The sequence below is a fragment of the Columba livia genome, chromosome 2, assembly GCF_036013475.1.
Source record: "Columba livia isolate bColLiv1 breed racing homer chromosome 2, bColLiv1.pat.W.v2, whole genome shotgun sequence".
Taxonomy (NCBI): Eukaryota; Metazoa; Chordata; class Aves; order Columbiformes; family Columbidae; genus Columba; species Columba livia.
This window is the reverse complement of record NC_088603.1, coordinates 117,477,697-117,501,159: the sequence shown is the minus strand read 5'-3', so window position 1 is coordinate 117,501,159 and position 23,463 is coordinate 117,477,697. Positions and strand designations below refer to the sequence as shown.

At 38.7% G+C, this 23,463-nt stretch overlaps 2 protein-coding genes across 5 annotated transcripts in view; one reads left to right on the top strand and one right to left on the bottom strand.

The window, feature by feature from the left end:
• Window positions 1-685, bottom strand: part of ASXL3 (ASXL transcriptional regulator 3) — a 128,314-nt gene extending 127,629 nt beyond the window's left edge. Inside the window, exon 1 of the mRNA XM_065053430.1 lies at window positions 322-685. The gene's annotated coding sequence lies outside the window, so the exon portion shown is untranslated. The remainder of the gene's footprint in view (window positions 1-321) is intronic.
• CCDC178 (coiled-coil domain containing 178) overlaps window positions 1-23,463 on the top strand; it is a 206,627-nt gene that overhangs the window by 606 nt on the left and 182,558 nt on the right. The window contains exon 2 of one of the 4 annotated variants that reach the window (XM_065053434.1): window positions 10,031-10,163. The gene's annotated coding sequence lies outside the window, so the exon portion shown is untranslated. Of the gene's footprint in view, window positions 1-10,030; window positions 10,164-22,954; window positions 23,335-23,463 lie in introns of those variants that run through there. The other 3 variants (XM_065053436.1, XM_065053435.1, XM_065053433.1) reach the window with 3 other exon arrangements.

Genomic DNA, 23,463 nt, shown 5'->3' with positions numbered 1-23,463 from the left:
GGGGCCGGGGGAAGGAAGGGAGGGAGGGAGGGAGGGCGGCCGGCCGGCGCGGCCGGACTACAACTCCCGTGGTGCAGCGCGGCGGGCGGGGCGTCTCCCTGGGGACGCGGCGCTGAGGGCGCTGCGGGGGCCGCGGCTGGCGGCCGCGCGGGTCGGCGTCCTGGGGTTTTGCTGTAGGCGCCGCGGTTGTGCTCCCTTCCCGCTCGTCGCCCGCAGGCCGCGGTTCTCCCCGTTTCACGCCGAGAGCGCGTTCGGTAAACCCAGCCTAAAGTAGGGCCCGGCCCTCCCCCGGCGTGCGACCCCTCGCTGGCGGTTACTTACGGCTGGGGCAGCCCGAGGCCTCGGCGGGGCCGGGCCGGGCCGGGCGGGCGCGCCGCGGCGCGGTGTGAGGAGCGCGGCGGGGCGGCCGTCGCGTCTGTAGCCGCGGTGGTTCCCTCCTGTGCCGTCCTCGCTTCGACCCGCCTGCCGAAACCCGGCAAACCAAACCCCGGCCAGATAGATGGGTGCCAGCTCGGAGGGATCCCGCGGTAGCGTTTTAACTCCTTTTCTTGTCGGAACAGGAAAAGAACATCTTTTTGTTCCAGTATAAACAAAGGAATTGATGTGCCGCTCTCGTAAAACTGCTGAAGGATGTTTTCCTTTATTGGATGACCTAGGATTAAGATATTCACGAAATGGGAAGCAAAGGATTTAGCACACCTTCCTGAGTTAAAGGATACTGTGATGTGGGTTTTGTCCCTTGTTACCATCTCTTGCCCCAAATTATTTTTAGAATGCTTTTGAAATATATTTGGCTTTTTTTTTTTTTTATTGTTCAGACTGAACGAGTTAAAAATTATTCAGGCTTTTGTGTTTCCATCTGTTCAGTCCCTACTCCCTCCTTCGTCATCTCCCAGCAGCACCCCTGTTCTGCCTTGCCGCCCTGCCTTTGGTAACATTAAACCTTCTTTTCCCACATATATACAGTTTACTGGAGGGGGCCTGGGGGAGGGTGAAATCACTCCCAGCTACCACAATGCTCAGGCTGTTTTGTCTAGAAAAGGACCGGGGGCAGCCCTGGATGAAGGAAAGTGATGACCTGATTGCACTCTCAAAGAGCACTTAAATGGTGTATGGTATTCCAGCTGCAAACAAATTCCCCTCTTCCTCCCCATCTTTAAGTTGTACTTGGAAATGATACATGGAAGATAGCTCTTCACCATGACACTTTTCCAGATTTCATAGTTCTCACTTAAATGAAAACAGAAACATTAATGAAACAAAATTATATTTAAACAGCTGCTTCTAAATTTAGTTTTGATTCCAGACTGTATAGTATTGATCAGAGGATTTGAATATGCCTCAGAAATGATCTTGAGAAAAATATTGTTGCAACTGGAATACTTCAGGTTCGACAGAATTAGGTTGTGTAAAAGTGTTTACAATCACCCAGTTGTCGAAACAGCTACATATTCCTTTGTTATTTACTGAATACTTTCTTTGTTGCCTTAGTAACATTTAGAAAGGGAATACTTGCTATTAAGATCACTTCTTTGTCTATGTTTTGTTTCTTTGACTTTGTTTCTTTCCTTTTATGTCTCTTCCTTTTTCTTTTGCATTTCCTCAGCTTTAGTAACTTTCTATCCCTACACCATATAGGTTTCATTCACTTATCATCCCCTATGCTAAAAGTCTGAATCTTTAAGTACCTCATTAAAACTGCCTTCAAAATGCCCTCATTGTTTTCAGTGTTGAAGCTATAACAAAACAAAAAGGCATAGGCGGGTTTAGCAGTCAGTCACTCCCATCGTAAGTGGCAGTTTTAGGACTGGAAGAAATGTTCTGCATTAGTTCCCCATCTGTTCACAGGTAGCTGATGATCCAGTTGTTTCACATATATTAGATGAACTGAGTTTCCATTACTCAGGAGAGCTCTGGTGTTGCAGCGTTGGTGTTGGACAGAGGTGGACATTTGTCATGTAGAGAGAGATTTTGTGGCCTTCAAAAGCTGGTCTGCCTTTCTGGGATTTTTTGACTGGTTTCTAGTGTTGCCTGTTGCAGTCAGGATCAGACTTTGATCTGGTATTTCTGTGAATACAAAGAAGAAACTTTTTAGTATGTTGTTGCTTAGCCTAGCAGGCAGCTAAATGCCTCACAGCTGTTTGCTCGCTCCTTTCACCATAGTGGGAGGGGAAAAGAATCAGAAAAAAAAAAAAGGTAAAACTTGTTGCTTGAGATAAAGACTGTTTAATAGGAAAGAAAAGGAAGGCAAATTAATAATAATGATAAAATAACCTACAAAACAAGTGATGCACAATGCAATTGCTCTCCACCCACTGACTGATGCCCAGCCTGTCCCCGAGCAGTGCCCGCCCCAGCCAGCTTTCCATGATATCATATGGTATGGAATATGCCTTTGGTTAGTCAGGATCCAGTGTCCCAACTGTGTCCCCTCCCAACTTCTCATGCATCTGCAGCCTTCTCACTGGCGCAGCGGTTTTAAGAAGCATAAAAGGTGTTGACTGTGTAAGCACTGAACAGCAGTAACTAAAGCATCAGTGTGTTATCAGCATTATTCTCATTCTAAATCTAAAACACAGCACTGTACCAGCTACTCAGAAGAAAGTTAACTCCATCCCAGCTGAAACCAGGACAATATCCTTCCCTTTTTTTATACTATGTTACACCCTAGTCTCACACATTCCAATACATCCCAGATAATCACCACCACCTTTCCTGTCTTTTGATATATATACACACAGATGTGATTCCCTTAGTCTATGGGCCATCCCTTTCAAATGTCCATTGAGTTCATTTAGTCCATGACTTTGGTGTCCATCCATCATAACAGTCCTTCTGAGCCAAGGAGGTGGTGTGTGGTATTTGACTGTTGCATTCTGAAGCCAGGTCTTGTTCCACCAAAATTCATTCTTAATCTGGGTGATTCCTACTGTAATACCATTAATATGACAAATAGCAACCATAGTAGTGATGACATACAGTATTATAGAGCAATTAACATAGTACAACTCAAATCATTGGCTATTCTCACCCAAAATCAAACCCCCTTGAGGTACACATCACACTTCCCCATCCTTCCACATTACCAACGAAGTTCACCCAGGTCCTTGAGCAAAAGCAATCCCACAGATGGGTTTGCCTTTTTCTGTCACTCCACAAAAACAGTTGGGTTCTGCCCCTTTATGGGTTGATGGCATTAGGATATGCTGTGCACTGGTGTCCAGTAGAGGCTTATTCATCCTTTCTATTCTGCTGGTGAAGAAATGAGAGGACCTTCTGTGCTGCTGTTTAATCCATTTGCGTCATTCTCTGGAGGTGTTCAAAAGATGTATAGATGAGGTTCTTAGGGATGTGGTTTAGTGCCAGAGTTAGGTTATGGTTGGACTAATGATCTTAAGAGGCTCTTTCAACCAAAATGAGTCTATGATTCCTACAAAGTCCAGGTGCTCCTAAGTTTCTTCCGTCATTCATATGCAAATGGTTGGAAAACATACTTACAGTTAACAACACTGACTTTGCTGGAGAAAGAAAACCACTTATGCTGTTTACTGCGTCAGAGCAGAGAACCAGTGTGTACTCTCTAGGCTTTCATAATGAAAAAAAAAAAAAAAAGGTGAAATGGAAGTTGTTTTTTTTTGTTGTTGTTTTGGGTTTTTTTTCTGCAATAAATGTTGTACCCGAATCCTATAAAGATTGCCAGCATACACAGAAATCAAGTGACTCAACTGAACGCAATGCTGCTTTAAGGGACTTAAAAATCAAGTCTAAGTCTAGAAGTGCAGCAGAAAAAGGTCAAGTTCAGCTTATGGAAGAAAGCATTTTCTGTTGATTATAGATGGTACTTACTCATGAATTGGACCTGACATGACAAGAGATCATAATTGGTTCCTGCTCTAACTGAACTGACTGAAGCAAAATTGAGAAATGGTGAACTACATTCAAACTGCAGCCACTGAAACTACACCTAAAATCTCAGCATATGTAACACACATATGTGTGTGTGAAAATATACTACTGTCTTCACAGCACATTGTAAACTGGACTGGATAACCTGCAAATACTGCAGAAAGATGTTATTTTAAAATATATAATGAAATTCTACCTAAGCATTATTTATGTGATGTTACAATGCCAGATATTCGACCATGGATAGAAACAGTTATTTATAATGGACACATTTGTGTCCAGTTACTTTTTCTTGCATCGGAAGAATGACCATATGCAACTAAAACAACATTGGATTTCTGAGCTTCAGTACTCAATGAAGGCGTTTATCTGCAATGCTATGGAAGTTTAACACTTGACATATCTAGTGAACTACCTGAAGAACATTGTTCTTGTTCTTTCCTGCATAGAAAAATGACTTTTGATACATGTTGCTGAATTCTTTATTGTATACAGTAATATTCCTTTTAAGCAGAAATCTGTGAACTGCACTACATATGCAAATATATATCTATTTATATATATGCACTGTTTCAATACAATGAAACTCTGCTGCAATTCAAATTCTCGTTTCAGCTGTTACAAAAGAAATACTATCAACTATTACATGGAAATTCCATGTGTGCAGAAGTATTTATTCACAGCATGACAATTCAATCTAATATGCCACTTTTATAATGGAAATTATCTTCTCTACAACTGAATGAGAGATGCTGAGTCACAGGATAATTAAAAAAATAGCCAGAAATGATACTGCATTTTCTGAATTAGTTTCAGCACAGTGGTGACAAAAAGCAAACCAGAATACTTGTTTTTGTGTGAACTTAGGGAAGTCAAACAATGCCATTGTGAGTGACAGTTAACCATTTACAGATACTAATGTAGTTGCAGAGCATGTTTTCTATTTGTGATTTAAAGAATGCATATTACCAAGTATTCACACAGTATGAGTTTCACAGCATTTATTGCACTTAATAGACTTTTCTTTTTTAATCGTATGCCATATGGACCTGAATCAACAGCCAGAGCTTTTCAAATATGTTAATCATTCTTAATAACAAGCCCAGAATCTAGTATTATCTGCATGATGTAGCTGTATTTGGAAAAGCTCCTGAAGCTCATGAAAAAACCCTACAGGCTGTACTGCAACATGTCAATACAGGAGGGCTGAAGCTGAATTTTGCCAAATACTAAATCAAATGCACAGGGCGGTCTCCTTTAGCACATTATCTCATCACTGGGATTGGGAGAGGTCATGGAACATGTAGAAGAGTTCACCCTTCCCAGAAAAAAAAAATAAAAATTACGACCATATTTTCAGGTCTCAAATCAAAGTCTATTCCTAACTGTGCAATGCTTGCAGAACTGTTAAGAACAATACATTGTAAAATCTAAAATTTACCCAAGACATATCTCACAATAGCAAATTTTCAAACAATGAAACCTTTGACTGTAAATAGCCAGTATTTATACTCTTGGCTTCAGTGTTCACCCCAGTTTTGTCTCAGACCAGGAATGGCCAACTACTGTAGACGCAGGGCTATTCTCTTTACTCCCTCCTAGCCCTACCGCAGCTAGATAAACACTCAGGTCTTTTTTATGGCATCGCAGCTGATCTAACAAACCTGACTGCAGCTAACCTGTCTGCTTTGCCCTCCCAACATATGAGCAGGGGTACCTCCAGCATGGCCAGCCTACCAACAGTCATCTTCCAGTCAAACCAGGGCGTCCATGCAGCACTTCTCTCTGCCGTGCTAGCCATCACTTTTTAATACTACATATATGGAGCCACTTCTCCCCAAATCCATGGGGACAATTTCTATGAGAAGACCATCGTATTTGAACCAAGAACAGTTTACAAGATATCGTAGAAATGTTGGAAAGATAAAATTTATTTGTGCATATACTGCAGAAGAGTAGGGATCCTGCCTCTGAGGCATTACACTCCAGCCTCTTGGCAGTTCTGTTAATGACAGAAAGATTCAGAGGAGCAGGAGCTGTCTGCAGATGGCTAGCAAGATTACTTTCATTTTGAAATGACACAGTTTAGTCAAATCAAAACCACAGCAGCTGATAGTTTATATCATCTGCTCTTTTTTAGATGCTTATCTAGTTGATTATATGGAAGTTGTTGCGTGGATTAGAAATGTTTGCTGCAATTACAGGAGAAAAATGTAGAGCTTAATCACATTGTGGTGTCTGATTTAACAGAAATTAGAAGGTGATTCGGGAATTCTAGGTGCATGCATGCTATTCATGTTTCAGCCTACAGAATGAATTTCACTCACAAGATAGAGAAGTGATGAAATGTCAGCTCAAGTTATATGGCATTTTAAGGAATTGTGAAGGTGTCCCAGAGGAATTACAAGCAAAATTTATACAACGTGCTCATGGTAAGTCTCAGGTTGTCAGAACAAACCAGCAGTTACAGGACAAGTAGTGGTGGCCAGAACTTGATATGAAGGACTGAAACTTCCCTAAAATTACTCACCAAAATTAAGACACGTGACTCATGCAGCACTATTACAGCCTACCTCTTGCCCTTTTTTCTGCATGAATGACTGACATCACAGCCCATTCAGGCAGTCAGTCTAGCTATCTAGCTATCTTTCTGTGATAGACAACATCGTTAAATGACCAGAGAGTTTAAATTGTGTGACATCTGCTGGAATAATTACTTTCTTGTCTGTTTTCAGCCAAGAATAAAAGCTGTAAGAATTAGTACCACTTAACTTCTTACAATGTGCTATTTTTTCTAAAGATCATCATCAAGTCACCTTGAAGCTGATGGAGAACTAGGATTTTAAGGAGAGTTTTGAAAGAGCTAACCTGACAAGAAAAGCTTGGAGGATCTTCTTAATGGACTAATTACAAATTTAAGGAGTAACATACCATGTAATCACATAAATCACTTCCTAAGCTAATGTCCAGAGAGTTACACACACAGAATTAAATGTTGCTAGGTTGAGGATCTCTAAACCTGTCATAATAGCACAAGCAGATACAAACCACACAGTCCAATGCATGAAAAGTAATTAAGATTATTGCTGTACTTGGAATCTGCAATTCAGATTTGGCTACATAAGTGCAAAACCCTGGAATCCTCTGAAATGGGGAGCCAGAATCTATGTTGTCCCTCAAGAGCGTTGGGAGAAAAGGACTGCAAATATATAAGCTATCTTTGGGATAAGTACACACCTGTTTGCACCTCTTGCCAAGGCAACTTAGAAATATTTTGAATTGTTTGTGCATAATAGATGCCTTTCCTTTCCTTTACTTTGTCTGCGTTACAAGACAAATGACACCAAATAATCTGTCCAGCCTTGTGCTAACTGCAGGTAACTATCTGCAGACATCAGAAACTTTTAGATAATAACAAAAAAAATGGCACAGAGTTAAAATTTTAGTTTAACACCACCAGCTTCTGTGAGAAGGAGAATATGGTGGTGCAATATTGGTGATAAATGGCAGAGGGCATTTCTCAAATGTGGTGAGGTGAAAAAGTAGATTCAGTCTGGGGAATCTCTTTGTCTGGGCTCTGGCTACAGACATGGAGGTCATTTTTGTCCTTTGCTGCTTCTTTATGGCTATGGAAACAACTATCAGTATATGATATTAAAATTAATTTTAAATAACCACTTAAAGATTAACTAAACACACCCTCAGATGATTTTGTAGATCCTTCTAGAGGAGTGAGCACCTGTGCATGTTCACTGTCAGTACTGCAAGTTACCTGCGTAACTATACTGGGTTTTATATCGCCTTTGTGAAGTTTATGGATTAGAAACATTTTCACTGAAGTATGACAAGTTACTGGAAGGCTAATTTGGGAAATTTAAGGATTTGCATGGCAGATGACTCCTTGTTTAAGAACCTGAGGTTAGGGCAGGGACAAGGCAGATTGTAAGTGTGCAATTCATAATAAAGGTTTGTGGACTATAAGCTTTTTAGATCAATCACTTCAAATATCTGGCTTTTAGGTTATACTCAATAATTATAAGGGGAAAAGCTTGTAAGGAAGTTATTTTGGGAAACAAAAGAATCCAACACAACTTATTAACAAGAGAGTATAATTTCTGATCAACTGTTTTTATAGCTGACTAGGTTGGTCTACTCAATTTGCATTTAAGAGACGATTATAATAATCTTATAATTTTCTGCATTCATCCTGCTAGAATTTATGGAAAAGGAACAAAAAAAATAATTACTGAAAATGGTTCCGAAAGAATAATATGCTGCATGCACAATATCTACCCTGCCTTTATCAAGGCCAGCATTTACGTACACGTGGGAGAAGTAACTGAAAATAAAGACTTTTTATACAAAAAGGAGAAATTGCCTTTCTTGATTTGATTTAAAAGATCTAAATTGGTTATTTATAAAAAACAAAATAACTGGTACAAGGAGTGCATTATAAGCAGTTCTTCAGAGCACGCGATGATGTTCTGTATTAAAAGCTTTGTGGGAATGAAAACATCACTTATACTAATCCGGATATAATGATATTTCAGGTAGATAAATTGGAGTGCTACAGCTCAGCAGCAAAAGGCTTACTGCAAAACCTTCCCCAAACAAAACGCTAGATATGCTGGCTAAAATCTTAGAAGTAAATTTACCATTCAGCGAGGGCCAGCTCACAACGTATACATCATTTACATGGCAGTATACATTAGCTATTATGCTATAGAATACGATAGCAAAAATACAAAGATATGGTTTTAGTCTACCACCTGACAGAGATTACTGCTATTTTTCAGATGACTTGTACTCACTAAGCAGCCCACCCATACACAACTGCAGCTGCATCCCGTCCCAGGTCCATTCAGCCTATAATTAAATGCGTTCTTGCAATTTCAAAGAAAAATTCTTCATTTAAATTTTTCCAAATCAGGAGTAGTCTAAGGTTTCTAAGAAGTATACAATGCTGTTTGTCTAATTAACTCTCTGGAATACTAGTTCTATGAACATCTACATGGAGGATTCATTTTATGCATCCATGAGGTGATCGTAACAAGTATTTCTCATGCTTACAGACCAAAAAGAGGCTAAAATGCCTGAATTAAACTCAGGCAGAAAAGCTTTAATCCAAAGTCACAAATCCGAAAGCTTGTCCCCAAGATTTTCCTTGCCTGGAAATGCTTGGAAAGTCCCATGGAGCCTGTTGTGCTGCCCATTCCATGCTTGCTTACTGCCACCCTGCTTCTGTGCCTGCCTTTTGTGAGCAGCCAGGCAAGGCACTGAAAACTCTTTAGAAATAATAAGCAGAGTATGATGGGACGTCTGGTTACATTTAGTGGTGCACTGAAAGAAAACTGTCTACTTTAAATCGAAGAATTTAGCAAGGTGCCTAGTACTCCACTTCTACTTCTGAAAAACAGAAAGGTATTGTCTTATTTGCTTACTTTAAAAAGAGTGAATTAGCTAGCTAGAATATACAGATTTTCTTTGATAAGATCAAGTTTCACTTAAAATTACTGTAGCTTTACTCTTGCAGTTATCCATAAGTTATTAAAGCTTTTTTTTCTTTGGCATTTCCGCTGTGGGGAAGAGATTGGAACAAGAGTATCAAGTTCCAAAATAAATGGAGGATGGTTATTCTGGTCTGAACAAGAAAAACTGCGGTTGCTGTAGTCAGGAATGCAAGTCAGATTTGGTTTTTAAGAAAATTCATATGTGAAATCCCATAGGCATAGAGAAGGATAATGTTCAAATTGAGATGCTGCACCCTCACAGAAATTTGACACTCTGGCTCTGCTCCCTCTTTGAATCCCTGAAAGTCAGTTCCTTTTTCTCTAGCACAGTTCTCTGCCTCTAACTAGAGATATTAATATTTCATTTCTTCCTCCATTTGTCTTCCTAGCTTATTCAAATTGAAAGCTTGTCAGAACAGGGACTGAAAATCTCTTGGTATGTATACATCATGAAATAAAGTGGAAACCTGATCTTGGTTTGGTCTCTCAGGCTACTGTATGAAAGGATTTATATATATATTTGTATATATATTAAGGTAAATGGCAGTTGTATGATATTGGAAAAATACAGTTTTTCCAGTGCAAAATTATTACCTCACTTTTTTTCCATCTAGACATCTAGGTAGAGGCGAATGTTGGAATGTGGCATATGAATAGTCCACTCTGTCAAACTGAGTGGGAGAAAATTGTCGGCTGGCCAATGGCAGCAGCTTTCTGGACGTTTTGCACAACTGGAACATCACAAAGGTATGAACCAACAACCAGCAATAATTTTATCATACTGCAAAACTGAATTTGGCAATTCCGTACAATGGAGTTTTCAGCACATGTGCAAATGTAAGAATAAATTATTTGTATTAGTGGCTGTATATACTTTCTAATGAGAATTCTCTTCCTCTATTTTTTAAATACAAAATATTAATTGTGTGGCTGGATTTTTTTTCTTTTTTAATAATTCAATTTTCTGAGGAGTTCAAGGCTCTGAGAAGGGTGAGGTAAATTGTTATATCTCTGTCCAGTTTCGAAGGGCCCCTTCAATTCAGATCTTCCCAGCTGTTCACCATTTTGTGACTGAAAACCACAAAACCAAACATTATTAAATATACTCAAAAGGTTAAAATTTGGGTGAAGCTGGTCAGGTTTAGCTTGAAGAAAATTACTCTTCAAAAAGTTACTCTTGACTAGCTAAAATATGAGATACTGAAAAGAAATTCAGCCATAGATTTAGTCATACTTTCGTTACCAGAAACTCTGGAACCAACATGGTTTGCCTTATTTTTATAAGTTCTGTACTTCTGTTTTCCAATATTAAGACCACACAAGCTGATTTCAAAGTCTAGAGGTAATGAATAGGTCTACATTATTTTTATGTGATGCCAGGGAGAGGTACACAACACTGTTCATGCTGTTCACTTTGTCCTCACATAAATACATGCACTTTTCTGTGCAAAGAGGTGGGTTTTTTTCATCAGCAGTGAGAGAGAAAAAGGTGAGAGGACACTAGCCAGATTAAATAATTTTTTGTAATAAAATGGGAGGCATAAAAAAAAAAAACAACCCTGTGAAATGTGATGTATCAACTCTTTTAGCTGGCATTGTTCCATTTTTTTTTTCCAGATTGTTATTCTTTTAAAATTAAAATTCTCAGTATTCTTTGAACACTGGCAGTAGTGTTCTATCTTCTCCATTTGGGGATTTCAGCTTTCAGAATATTATTCCATCTGGCTCTTACAGGTTTTGACCTTTTTTCCTAAAGGCCAGATTTCAATAGCTTTCTGGAGTTCAATAATCCACATGGTATATTTCCTCCACATTTTAACAGTCTCAGTGTGTTCCATAATTGGTTGATTAAAAATGTAAAAAGGCTGAGATGCAGAACAGTTTGCATTTTTGCACCTATGGTATTTATACTTCAAATATTTCCCTGACATTTGATTTGGAATGTGATACGTTCTTCTTCCAAATAAATAATTCAGATAATGTATTACATTTTTGTAACTCGGGAATGAAAGTCAATACTATTCATAGTGCTGTTGACATGCCTTCTAGTAATTTATGGAATAATTATGACCATATTTGGGATATGTCTATTCCCTACATTTCTGATTTGTCTTCCTCCAATAGATCTTGACAATGCTGTTGTAATTCACATATATTGTACAGACTGAGTATATTTAAAGGCAGACAATTCAATCCAGAGTAATACATTAAAAATATAACACAGCTGTTTGGAGCTCACTTTCTCCGTGAGACCTGTACAGTAGACATTTGGTTAGTAATGAATGAATTCTTCAATTCTGTCCTTTATTCTTAGTCCATGAGGCCATTAATTATAATTTGTACTGAATTATCTAAATCTTTTTAAGCCTCTAAAGAATTCAGATGATCCATTTATGAAGTGCTTTATTTCAGGGAGTAGCAGGCAGCATTATGTGTATATGGAAATAATTCTTCAATAGCTTAGCCCAACTTTATGCAAACATCTAGCCTTACTTACTATAATTTTGTCAGATTTTCATTTTCTCAGTTAATAGAATTACACAAAGGTATAAACTTATATCCTCCTTAGTATTTTTAATAATTCTTCTTATGACTGTATTTTACAAGAGTAGTACTCTAAAAAAAAAGTGCCATTCATGTTGAAAGAGAGAAAATATTTCAAAGAACAACAGAAAACTTTCAACTGACGTTAATTCAAATTAAAAAATGGAGGATTAGACTCAAGGGAAGAAAATCACTGGGAATTTTGCCCATTGACTTCATGAGGTCAAGATTTTTTCCAGCCCCTGCTATATAACCTGGGAATGTTGATTTTACATATGTTGTTGAAATTCCTGTTTTTGTAGTACGTAGCTCATGGCTATCATTCCGTGAGCCTTAGAATTTGCAATATTAACAAGTAAAAAGCACAATTAATGCTTGTCAATGCATGTAACATTTTATAAATCTACTTGCATGTTGTGATTCATTATCATCTAAAAGCAGAGCTACGCCAGAAGTGACATGCCTATTCACTTTGTGAAAACAGCTACTTTTAAAAATTTCATGAGAAAGTAACAGATTTGTCATGTTCTCTGAACTGAGTAACTGAAAATGTAATTAAAATATCACTGTTTGGTTTATTGAGAGTAATAAACTTAATTAACAGACTCCCTTTTGTTTAAATTGACAATTTTCTTTAGGAGACAATCAATAATTTCTTTAAACTAATTTCTCATGAAAATTAAGTATTAATTATGAAATTACTGTTTAATAATGGTACCATCAAAAATGCAGATCAGGTGCAGATGAAGATTGGCATTTTTAATTGTTTTTTGTGTGCTAATTTTTATCATAAAAGAACATGGGTGATTAACAAGAATATTCCAATAATGTTAGAGCATTTAAAAACCTTGACTCTTGCTAAAATGGATCATGTTACAGTTACCTGATTATTCACAGAATTAAGAGAATAATCAGTCTCTAAATGTTGATCAAAAATTCATCCCAGTGAAAACATATGTAAAAGAATCAGAGGTAGGCTACTGTTGTAATTACATACCATTTGGTAGGTAGAACTGCTATTAAATCCAGAGTGGCAGAATAAGGAATTTTGAGTAATTTTATTGCAATTATTTAAGATAATTTGTATAGCAATTGTTTCTTTTTCTCTCTGGTCATAACTTTTTCTTACAGAAAACCATAGAAGAGACTCCCTGGTTTGGGGGCATGTTCACTACTTAAATGTAACAGAAATATAGGCAGTACAGAAATATATCTGTGCACCAGATATATAAATACATAAACTTCCTGTACCAGTGCATGTTTTAGATTATTTCCATATATATAGCACCTCTAAAAATTACCAGGGACAGCGTTATTATGGGAACACTAGTATTCTTTAGAAACAAACTGCAGAACAAATGTTACTGATAAATTCTGAGACCCACAAATGAAGATGGGAGAGGTAATGTATTTCTTTCTGAATACTAACACAACCAACAGAACATTAGTTTTTGTAGACTTTGTTTATGTTGACTGTGAAGTCATTACAGAAGAGCTACTCAGAGAAATGAAAACATATATTTGGAATGGAATATTTTTTTGTTTTGAGAATATAATTCTGGTCTCGGAGCAAAGGAGGTCTATATCATCAACAGGAAATAATTGATTTTATTAAAGGAAAAGGTTTCAATTTGATATCTATGTATTTTTAAATACCATGTTGCTGGAAATATGAACACTGCGTTTGTGCGTTCTGATTTAGAATGACATTTTCTCCCCTCTAATTTACATTTTATTTGAAATAAGAATTTCAGATTCCAGGTCCGTCTACTTTCATATTTTATTTCAGATAGCTTCTTCATCAGCCACTTCTTTCTAAGACTCTGCTGTGCTTCCTGCAGACTGAATGTTTCAGATGCCTCTGGGTTATCATTTGTGCTCCAACAAATTTGGTAAAAAAAAACAGCTGATAAAACATGAATCTCAAGGGAATTAAAATTCTAGCTAGACCACTACAGCCCTTCTGGAAAAATGTTTCCACTGTCAAGTTCCAAGTAATGTTAACACTTTCCACAAACTCCTACTATTGTATGTTACTCTATCTATAAGAGCTTTTATTTAATCTGTATCAGCTGCAGTGTTTTTAAAATGAAAGGTCCTAGCAGAATATTGCTATAGAACCTTTTTATCCAGAAAAGGCATCCTGTTTGAAATATAAGGGTATTAAAAGATACAGCCGTGGCATATACAAACTACCAAATGCAATCTACTAGGTGCATTTTTAATTACTGTAAAGAAATGAAATATTTCTTTAAAATGTAATAAACTCTTTCTTGACAAGTCCACATGGCTTCATTTTCACCTTTAAAATTAACATTTGTTCTTACTTCTGAAGGTATTTCTCAAGTTTACCAAGTATTAAAAGTAAGATAGAAAAATAGTAGTTTACATGCTTGCATAGAATGATATGAATATGGAATCCATTTTTTCCTTTCTCCTTTTCTCTTGTATTACACATACTTCTAGGCAATTTAGATAGTGGGTAAAATCATTCATGAGCATAACAGTCAAAATAAATAAAAGAAAATTCTGCCACTATTTTTACACACTGTAATGAAAACCTTTAGAATGCTTTCTCAAAATCTGTTACATATATATTGTTTAGTCTTGTGTTCTCACCAGATACTGTACCATGAAAATATACTGCAAATAGAAAAACATTGGTTTGTTGTTCAGTAATATCCACGGCAATAATGACATGAAATAAGAATGCTACTATCTCCAACTAAAACAAGCATTATCAAACAGTGTTTGATTAAATGAAATGTTAACTAAATTAAAAAATCATTACATTCATTATAGAGACTTCTGAAATTCAGGAAAAAATATTATAATTGAATTTCTTCAAACCTTTCTTGTGGGGCTGTTTTAATAAGAGTTCAAACTATAAAGTCTAATTAAGGGCATAACAGCATCACTGCTCTAAGTACCTGGGCCACTGTCACTATGCATGATTTAAGTCTTTGCATTATCTAGGAAACAAGCTGATTGTTAGAAAACACAACTGCTTTCTCACAGATCATTAACATGTAAGAAGTTTAATATGCTTTCTTCCTGAAAGCTGATCAAAACTATGCAAGTTTAAGACCTTAGACCTTTGGTGGCAAGTTTTGAATGCGAGTTCAAATAGGGGAGATGTGCATTTGAGTATATCAGCTGCAGTCTGAAAAAAACTAAGAATGTTATGAAAACAATTATTCTTTTTATCTGTCTTTAAGTATTTTCCTGAAGTTTCATTTAAGCTATATAATAAATAATTTAAAATATTATTGCTTGCCATATGTGAGAGATAAGATGAAATTATTGGCAAGAGTTCAGCTTTTAGATAGCTTCCAAGTTATTAAACACTTTTTGTTGCCAGGAGTACACTTCGGAAGGTATTTATATTGGCAGTTTTTCTCATTCTTAAGTTTATTGTAAATTTTATTTAAAAAAAAAAACCAAAGCAAATGAAAAAGCATCTCAAGTTTACACCACTGCTTTCTGCTGCTGTTATTATCGTATTGTGTATAAATATAGTGACCATCTAAGATATATTCAAGAGGCTGTCCTGATTCAGTATAATCTCATAGGAGTGTTTCGGTAAGAAGAGATCTTAGAGAAAAAAAAAAGAAAAGAATGTGTATATTTTTCTGCATTAGTTGTGATAAAGTCTTCTAGGTTAAAAATTTGTTTGAAGGATATGTGTTCTTTTTCTGTGTAGAGGTATGTATAAATTAATCCACACATTAGTCTCAACTGAAGCCTATGGAAGGTTTGTCTTTGTCCTCAGTGGGCTTTGTATGCCTTTTTGGATAAAGATTCATGATACTGCATTGTTGCAAAATAGGAATTTTAAAAAGGGAAGTAATGATACTGAATCAATGGAATAGCAACTGGTGGTGATTTTGCTAATGGGTAATTTCTAGTTAAGCATGCTGACAATCATAAATTAATGTACATATTTCTGGATTATGTGGAAACGTGTCCAAATTTTAATATTTCTTATACACAGATGTATTTATTGGGAAGAAACAAAGATCCAAGTCCTCAGCTGGTTTAAATCCATGTTTGGGTTTTACTTATTTTCCTAAAATTGACTTTCATGTCATTTTTAAGTCTTAGGTTCAGAATTTTCCAATTCTTAACTTAGCTTTAAATGAATATGGAGTCAACCCTAGTTTTACAAACAATGTTATATCCTTCCACACAGTGATGCATTTCCATATTTATTATTAATGCCTTGGTTGCTACTGTCTGGTTTAAATTACTTTGTGTATATTATGCCTGTAGCATGTGTTCGTGTGCATTATCTTCACATGTCTCATCTTGTCTTCCTGCTCTGATCTGAGTGGGGAACATTTCTATTTAAATTCACAGCAGCAGGTTCTGAGTTATTAACAACTCTGTCACAAGAATTTGCATCTCTCACCTCATAATGGTAGGAAGACAATGTCTATCTCCTTGTACTATGTATTTTGATACCAGATATGATCTATATCAGTTGTTCAATACAAACTAACTCGACTCAAGTGAGACACCATTCCTTTACTGGTCATTTCTTTTAGTCTTCCAGGAATCAAAAAAATTGGTTAGATAGAAGGAGGTATATGAGTTTCATGCAGAATTCCTGTTACAGCTAGAGAATGCAACAGAGATGGCACTTATATACATGGACAAGCTAACCCTTTAAAAAAATTTCTTCTGGTCACACAGAACCTGTATTTCAGCACATAAAATGTTACAGTTTTGTGAGAGGCCACGATAACTGTCACATGCAAGTGTATTAGTTTAGGCAGCCAAGACACGATTTCTAAGCATAATATTTGGCTTTCCAGCATTGTCATAGTTGTAGTCTGTTCTAAAGAGAGTTGCTTGAATAGTTGAATCCTTGCCTTCTCAGCCAAAATGAAAAATATGTGTGGTGGGAATGAGTCATAAAGGACCAACTTTGTGGCTTTTCACACCAGGGGGAAAAAAAAATAGTTCTATGCTAAATTTAACATGCTGTTTGTTGTATAAGAAAATTATTATTTTCAAGCACTTGAAAGAAAAGAACAGCATATAGACATCCACATACACCAATCTGCTTCTGTTAAGTAACACAGTAATAAAGTAGCCAGCCCACATGCAAAACCCCCATATCTAGTGTGTCTTTCTATCCTGAGGAGCTCAAACCCTCGTTTTCAGTCCTATGAGGGATTAAAACTATGCCTCACCAAATCTGACTCAAATACCTTAGCATTTCATATGGAATCACAGAATTGTTGTGTTTGGAAGGGACCTCTGGAGGTCATCTCGTCCACCCCCCTTATTATGCAGGGTTCCACAGAGCATTTTTGAGATCATAATAAAAACTCTGAGATTTATAGCTGGAAAATCCTCTCCCCCCAGTTTTCATATGAAGCCTTTCTCCATTGCTAGGGTAATGATCTGAAGTGGCTTGTTTTGATTGCATTTGACTAGTCTTTTTCAGTTATTAATGTAATTTGAATAATTACAGAACATAGTTATAAATTTGACAAATGTATTTCATAAAATAGGTTATAAGATCCAATAAAAAATTCTTAAAAAATATCTCTTTTCTATCCTTGATTTTGAGTGCACCAGGCACATGTAAAAAAGATGTATCCAGTGACACCAGCTGCTTTGAGTTGTTACTCGTACATTGCCCTGAAATGTAATTGCAACAACTGGGGCTGAGGCAGGAGTAGCATATCCTGCAGTACACTTTGTTTTCTCCACCCTACATATTACACTGTGAGTTATCATATGTGCTATAGAAAGAACTTAAACTTTCTTTCATCACACTAGGAGTTCCTCAAAGTTGTGGAATAAGCAACTTATTATGCTAAATATAATTAATTTTGCACTGCTCGATTTGTAGAAAGCAGTCATTATGAAGTGAATCTGGGACACAGATTCTATTTTCCCACATATGACAATGCTGTATTATTAAAATTTTACATAAAGGCTGAAAATATAAAATGTCTTTAAAAGGCAGCCTCAGGATCTGGTTTTGTTCTGAAAATGTGCTTAATGAAAATGGCACACTGCTAAACAAGTGAATTTTCACCTTGAATCTGCTGAACATTTGTAATGCACATAACAAGGGAGTCAACTTTATATATTTCTATTAGCATTAGAGAGTGAGTTGGACTATCTTGCTTCTTACGCTTTGCCAAAATTTGTGCTAAGCTGTAGGCAGTTACACTTTGCCCATATGTAATTAAAGACAAAACTTGGACAACAAGCAATTTAGTAGTGATGAAGTATGAAAAAGAAGGGAAAATTAAGGGAATAAAAGCTGGTTTATGTTGCCAACATTTTGGTTCAAGGCAGTTTCAGCCATTTACACAAATCAAACCGGGCAACTGTGTTCCATTTCTTGAGATGCCATGCATGGGCAACGGGAGGTTGTTCAATGTAAACTCAGGTGTTGAGGTTTTGAGTTGTGGATGATTTTAGGCACCTCACTCTAAATGAAAGCATTGGGTTAAGTTCCTAGTTACCAGTTTAGATGTAGAAACACTGTTCTGGATGCTGGTCTGGTGCCTTTTCAGATGTGGCTTAACCCCTCTCCGATATTTGTTCTTTCGTCTTCTCCATCAGTGGAGAAGATACATAATGCTGTGTTTGCTTTGTAATTTTTTTGTTGTTCATGTACGAATTTCTCACTTACATTGCAGAAAGGAATATTAGAGAAGTGAACCCTGAATTGAGTATTGCAATTCCGAGCATTCACTGCTAAGAGTTTGGCTTCTTACAGCTTCTGTGTACTCTGGTGCAGTGTATATAGGCTGGGAGAAATGGCACAATTGGTCACACATTTTCAAATGTTCCTATTCTGCAACACACACCACTGCAGACCAGCTGCCCTTCCTTTATGCATTGACCTAGTATATGTTTTACTGCCCATAACAAGCAACAAAAAAATTGCAGTGTTGAGCAATGGAAGAAGCCTACAGAAGAGTGAAATATTAGATATTTTAGAGTATGGTGACTTTTTGCAGTATTCTCTATTGTATCGCTTTACATTCTCGGGATTCTAAGATAAATATGTGAAAAATTCACAACACAGTGGCATATAGTGCATCTTCAGGATTTTTCTAGTTCTGTTAGTGTCATAACTAGCCTTAAATGAGGGTGAAAGTTTATAAAGGGGTGTAAAGAGATGTTCAATGGAAATGCTTAGTTGATGTTACACTAACAAGCGGTTGATGGTCTCCATGGGTTTTTTTCCCATTTTTTATATGCCTATAATTCCATAATTGTAAAACTTTAAAATGTTTCTTAATGTAGCTATACATGAGTAAAACATTATGTACTTAGTCCTGCTTCTTTTCAGCAGCTCTTAAATCCTAACTTTTAAAGTGTTTAACTGTAAGAATAATCTTCATGATGTTTTAAGAAAAAAGAGGCACAGGCAATGCTTTCTATGAGATTAATGAATGTATTAATATACTCTTGAAGCTTTATTCCCATTTATGAATAAATTATGGAGCTAACTACAAAGACACTCAACTTTGGGGTAAATCTAGTTTTTACTAATACTATCTAAGGTTGTTTTTTTTTTTCTTTTCAAATGTATGATAGCTGGCAGCTATCTAAATGATTTTTTCTTACTTTGTTTAAGAAATCTACAACTAAGGATGACCACAGTACTCTTATGATAGCAATCAAAAGATTAGACAACATGTTCTTTGTCTCACAATAGTTGCCAAGATCAATAACTACTCCACAAGATCAAACACAGTAACAGTGGAACTTATCATACACTTGTGACTCAAAAGATCTCCTTTTATTGCATCAAGGGTGGTTTCTTTTTTTCCTTGGAAAAGCCTTGAAGAAGGCAGAAACTGTATTGCTACATAAGTAGTGATGGATTGAAATATGAAAAATATGTGCAACAGCTTGGGAGTCTGAAGCCTTGGATTTAGCTTGGAAAATGGCAGCATCTCTCACCTTTACCAATCTCCATTCTTCAGACTTGGTAAAGAAAATTATCTCAATTGTGATTTCAAAGCCTATAAAATATCTAGGAATGTGGTATTTCTTCTCCAAATAACTGCTGCTGCACACCTTTCTTGAGTACCGAAGGGTATTTTTTGTTCTCTGTAAAAGGGTATTTATTTTGAAATATCTATCTCAATGCAACATCATTAGAGAGATAACAGTAGTTTTTAATTCCACAGGATGCCAATGCTATTAGTTCCCCTCATTGTATGAATCACAGATTCACAGAATGGCTGAGGTTGGAAGGGACATTTAGAGGTCATCTGCTCCAACCTCCTCCTCAATCTAGAGCCCATTACTCAGGACCATTTCCAAATGGCTTTTGAATATCTTCGAGGATGGAGAATCCACAACCTCCCTGGGCAATCTTCATGGTAAAGTGTTTCCTAGGGTTCAGAAGCAACCTCATGTGTTTCAGTTTTTACTCATTGCCTCTGGTCCTGTCACTTGGCACCACTGACAAGAACCTGTCTCCATCCTCATTGCAAAATCCCTTCAGGAATTTATATACATTGATGAGATCTCCCCTGAGACTTCTCCAGGCTGAATGGTCCCAGCTCTCTCAGCCTTTCTTCCTAGGAGAGATGACCCTTCATCATATTTGTGGCCCTTTGTTGGACTCTCTCCAGGATGTTCATGCCTCTCCTCTACTGGGAAGCCCAAAAGTGCTCCAGGTGTGGCCTCACCAATGCTGAGCAGAGGCGAAGGATCACCCTGTGCTGCTGGCAATGCTCTTCCTAATGCAGCCCAGGATGCCATGAGCTTCCTTTGCAGCAAAGGGATGTTGGTCTTACCTGGCCCAGTTTTATTAAAATAAGAACTACATCTTGTCTCCACTAAGATTATATTGATGAAGAAGCTGATGTAAGGCAAACACTTCACAACTCCTCTTTATTTTTTTTTCCTCATTAAAAATATATAGGCTGAACTTGAACATACTAGAATGCACACAAAGACAAGACAAAGAAGTGATAAGGACACAGAACAAAGGGGAAAGTGATTTTTGGATTATCTCTTAAATTTCTCAGAGGTTTTTTTTTCTGACATGGTACAAGGTTTCGAAAGAGAAAACAAACGATAATCTGAGAGTAAATATAAGCCTGTACCAGGTCTCAGGCACCCTTTGTATATTTCCCAAACTTAGTTTTAATTTCCTACCTTTAAAATGAGGAAAAAGTATAAAAGGCTGGTTATATACTTCTCATGAGGGAAACCTAGATTTAATTAAGTCCCGTTTGAGTCCTATACAAGTCCTAGTTTCTACCTGAATTTGAATGAAATGAATTTTCACATCATTATACCATTGTGAAAGAACTTCCAGGAGTGGATTTGAATATTCAGGACTGGCAGCAACCATGGGGACTTGTCTGCACCAGGCTGGCTAGTAGATAATAATTTATACAAGGAAGAATTAAACAGCCAAGGATCGGCTTTATTCAAGATAGTAGTTCGCAAGTTTTGGACCGTGGGGTACTGTCAACCATTATAAATTTTCATTGCACAATCAACCTCACCAGCAAAGTTTTAGCTGGAAACATGTAAACCCGAGATCACAGTATCACAGTATCACAGTATGTTTGGGATTGGAAGGGACCTCAAAAGATCATCTAGTCCAATCCCCCTGCTGGAGCAGGAACGCCTAGGTGAGGTCACACAGGAACATGTCCAGGCGGGTTTTGAATGTCTCCAGAGAAGGAGACTCCACAACCTCCCTGGGCAGCCTGTTCCAGTGCTCTGTCACCCTCACTGAGAAGTTTTTTCTCAAATTTAGGCGGAACCTCTTGTGTTCCAGCTTGATCCCATTACCCCTTGTCCTATCATTTTTTGCCACCAAGAAGAGCCTGGCTCCATCCTCATGGCACTCACCCTTTATATATTTATAAGCATTAATAAGGTCACCCCTCAGTCTCCTCCAAACTAAAGAGACCCAGCTCCCTCAGCCTTTCTTCATAAGGGAGGTGCTCCACTCCCTTAATCATCTTTGTTGCCCTACGCTGGACCCTCTCCAGCAGTTTCCTGTCCTTCTTGAACTGAGGGGCCCAGAACTAGACACAATATTCCAGATCGGGTCTCACCAGGGCGGAGTAGAGGGGAAGGAGAACCTCTCTCGATCTACTAACCACCCCCCTTCTAATACGGCCCAGGATGCCATTGGCCTTCCTGGCCAAAAGGGCACAGTGCTGGCTCATTGTCATCCTGTTGTCCACCAGGACCCCCAGGTCCCTTTCCCCTACACTGCTCTCTAATATGTAATTTCCCAACCTATATTGGAACCTGGGGTTGTTCCTGCCCAGATGCAGGACTCTACACTTTCCCTTGTTAAATTTCATCAGGAAATTTTTTCCCAGTGTGGACCATGCAAGCACCGCAAGTTGGAGAACACCGATCTGGCAGCTATCAGGCACGGAGCGGGTCCCGAGTTCTCCCGGGGGACAGAAGGCGATCTTTAGATCTTGGATTCCCTGCACGGAAGGAAAAAGAGTGTGCGGGCAGCCCTGCGACCCCGTGGCTTATTTAGCTCCCTCAGGGAACAAGAGACGTGCGAGGCTGGGGTGAGCGACACCCCACAACCCACCCCCGCTGCCCTCCGGCCGCAGCTCCCGTCCGGACGGACTTTCCGTTCCTCTTCCCGCACCGGTGAGGACCGGGAACGGCCGCAGCCGGTCCTGCCGAACGAGCGACGCCCGTGGGGGCAACACCGGTGAGTCCGCCCTCCGCCCCCTCCCCTGCTTGGGCCCGTCATCATAAGAAGGATATTGAAGTACTAGAGAGAGTGCAGAGGAGGTGACAAAGCTGGTGAGGGGTCTGGAGCACAAATCTGATGAGGAACAGCTGAGGGAACTGGGGCTGTTCAGCCTGGAGAAAAGGAGGCTGAGGGGAGACCTTATCGCTGTCTGCAACTACCTGAAAGGAGGTTGTAGCATGGAGGGTGTTGGTTTCTTCTCCCAAGTAGCAAGTGATAGGATGAGAGGAAATGGCCTCAAGTTGCGCAAGAGGAGGTTTGGATTGGATATTAGGAAGAAATTCTTCACAGAAAGTGTTGTCAGGCATTGGAACAGGCTGCCCGGGGAAGTGGTGGAGTCACCATCCCTGGAGGTGTTTAAAAGACGTTTAGACAAGGTTCTTAGGGCCATGATTTAGTGCTAGAGTTAGGTTAGGTTATGGTTGGACTCGATGATCCTGAGGGTCTCTTCCCACTGAACTGATTCTATGATTCTGTGCTGCCGCCGCCCGTTTGCCCCGCGCGCTCGGCCCTGGCCGCGCGCTGCCGCCGTTGCCAGGGAAACGGGCCCCGGGACGCCAGGCAGGAGCCGGCGGCGGCGGCTGGCAGCCGGCCCCGCTCCTCCCGCCCGGCGGCGGCGGGCGCCCAGCCGGAGCCGTAAGTACCGGGAGGCGGGGCCGGGGCCGCCAGCCAGCTGTGTTGCCGGCGGCGGTGAGGGGGGAGCACAGCCTCGGCCGGCCCGGCTCGGTGCCGCCGGGCCTCCGCACGCAGGGGGGGCGGCCGGAG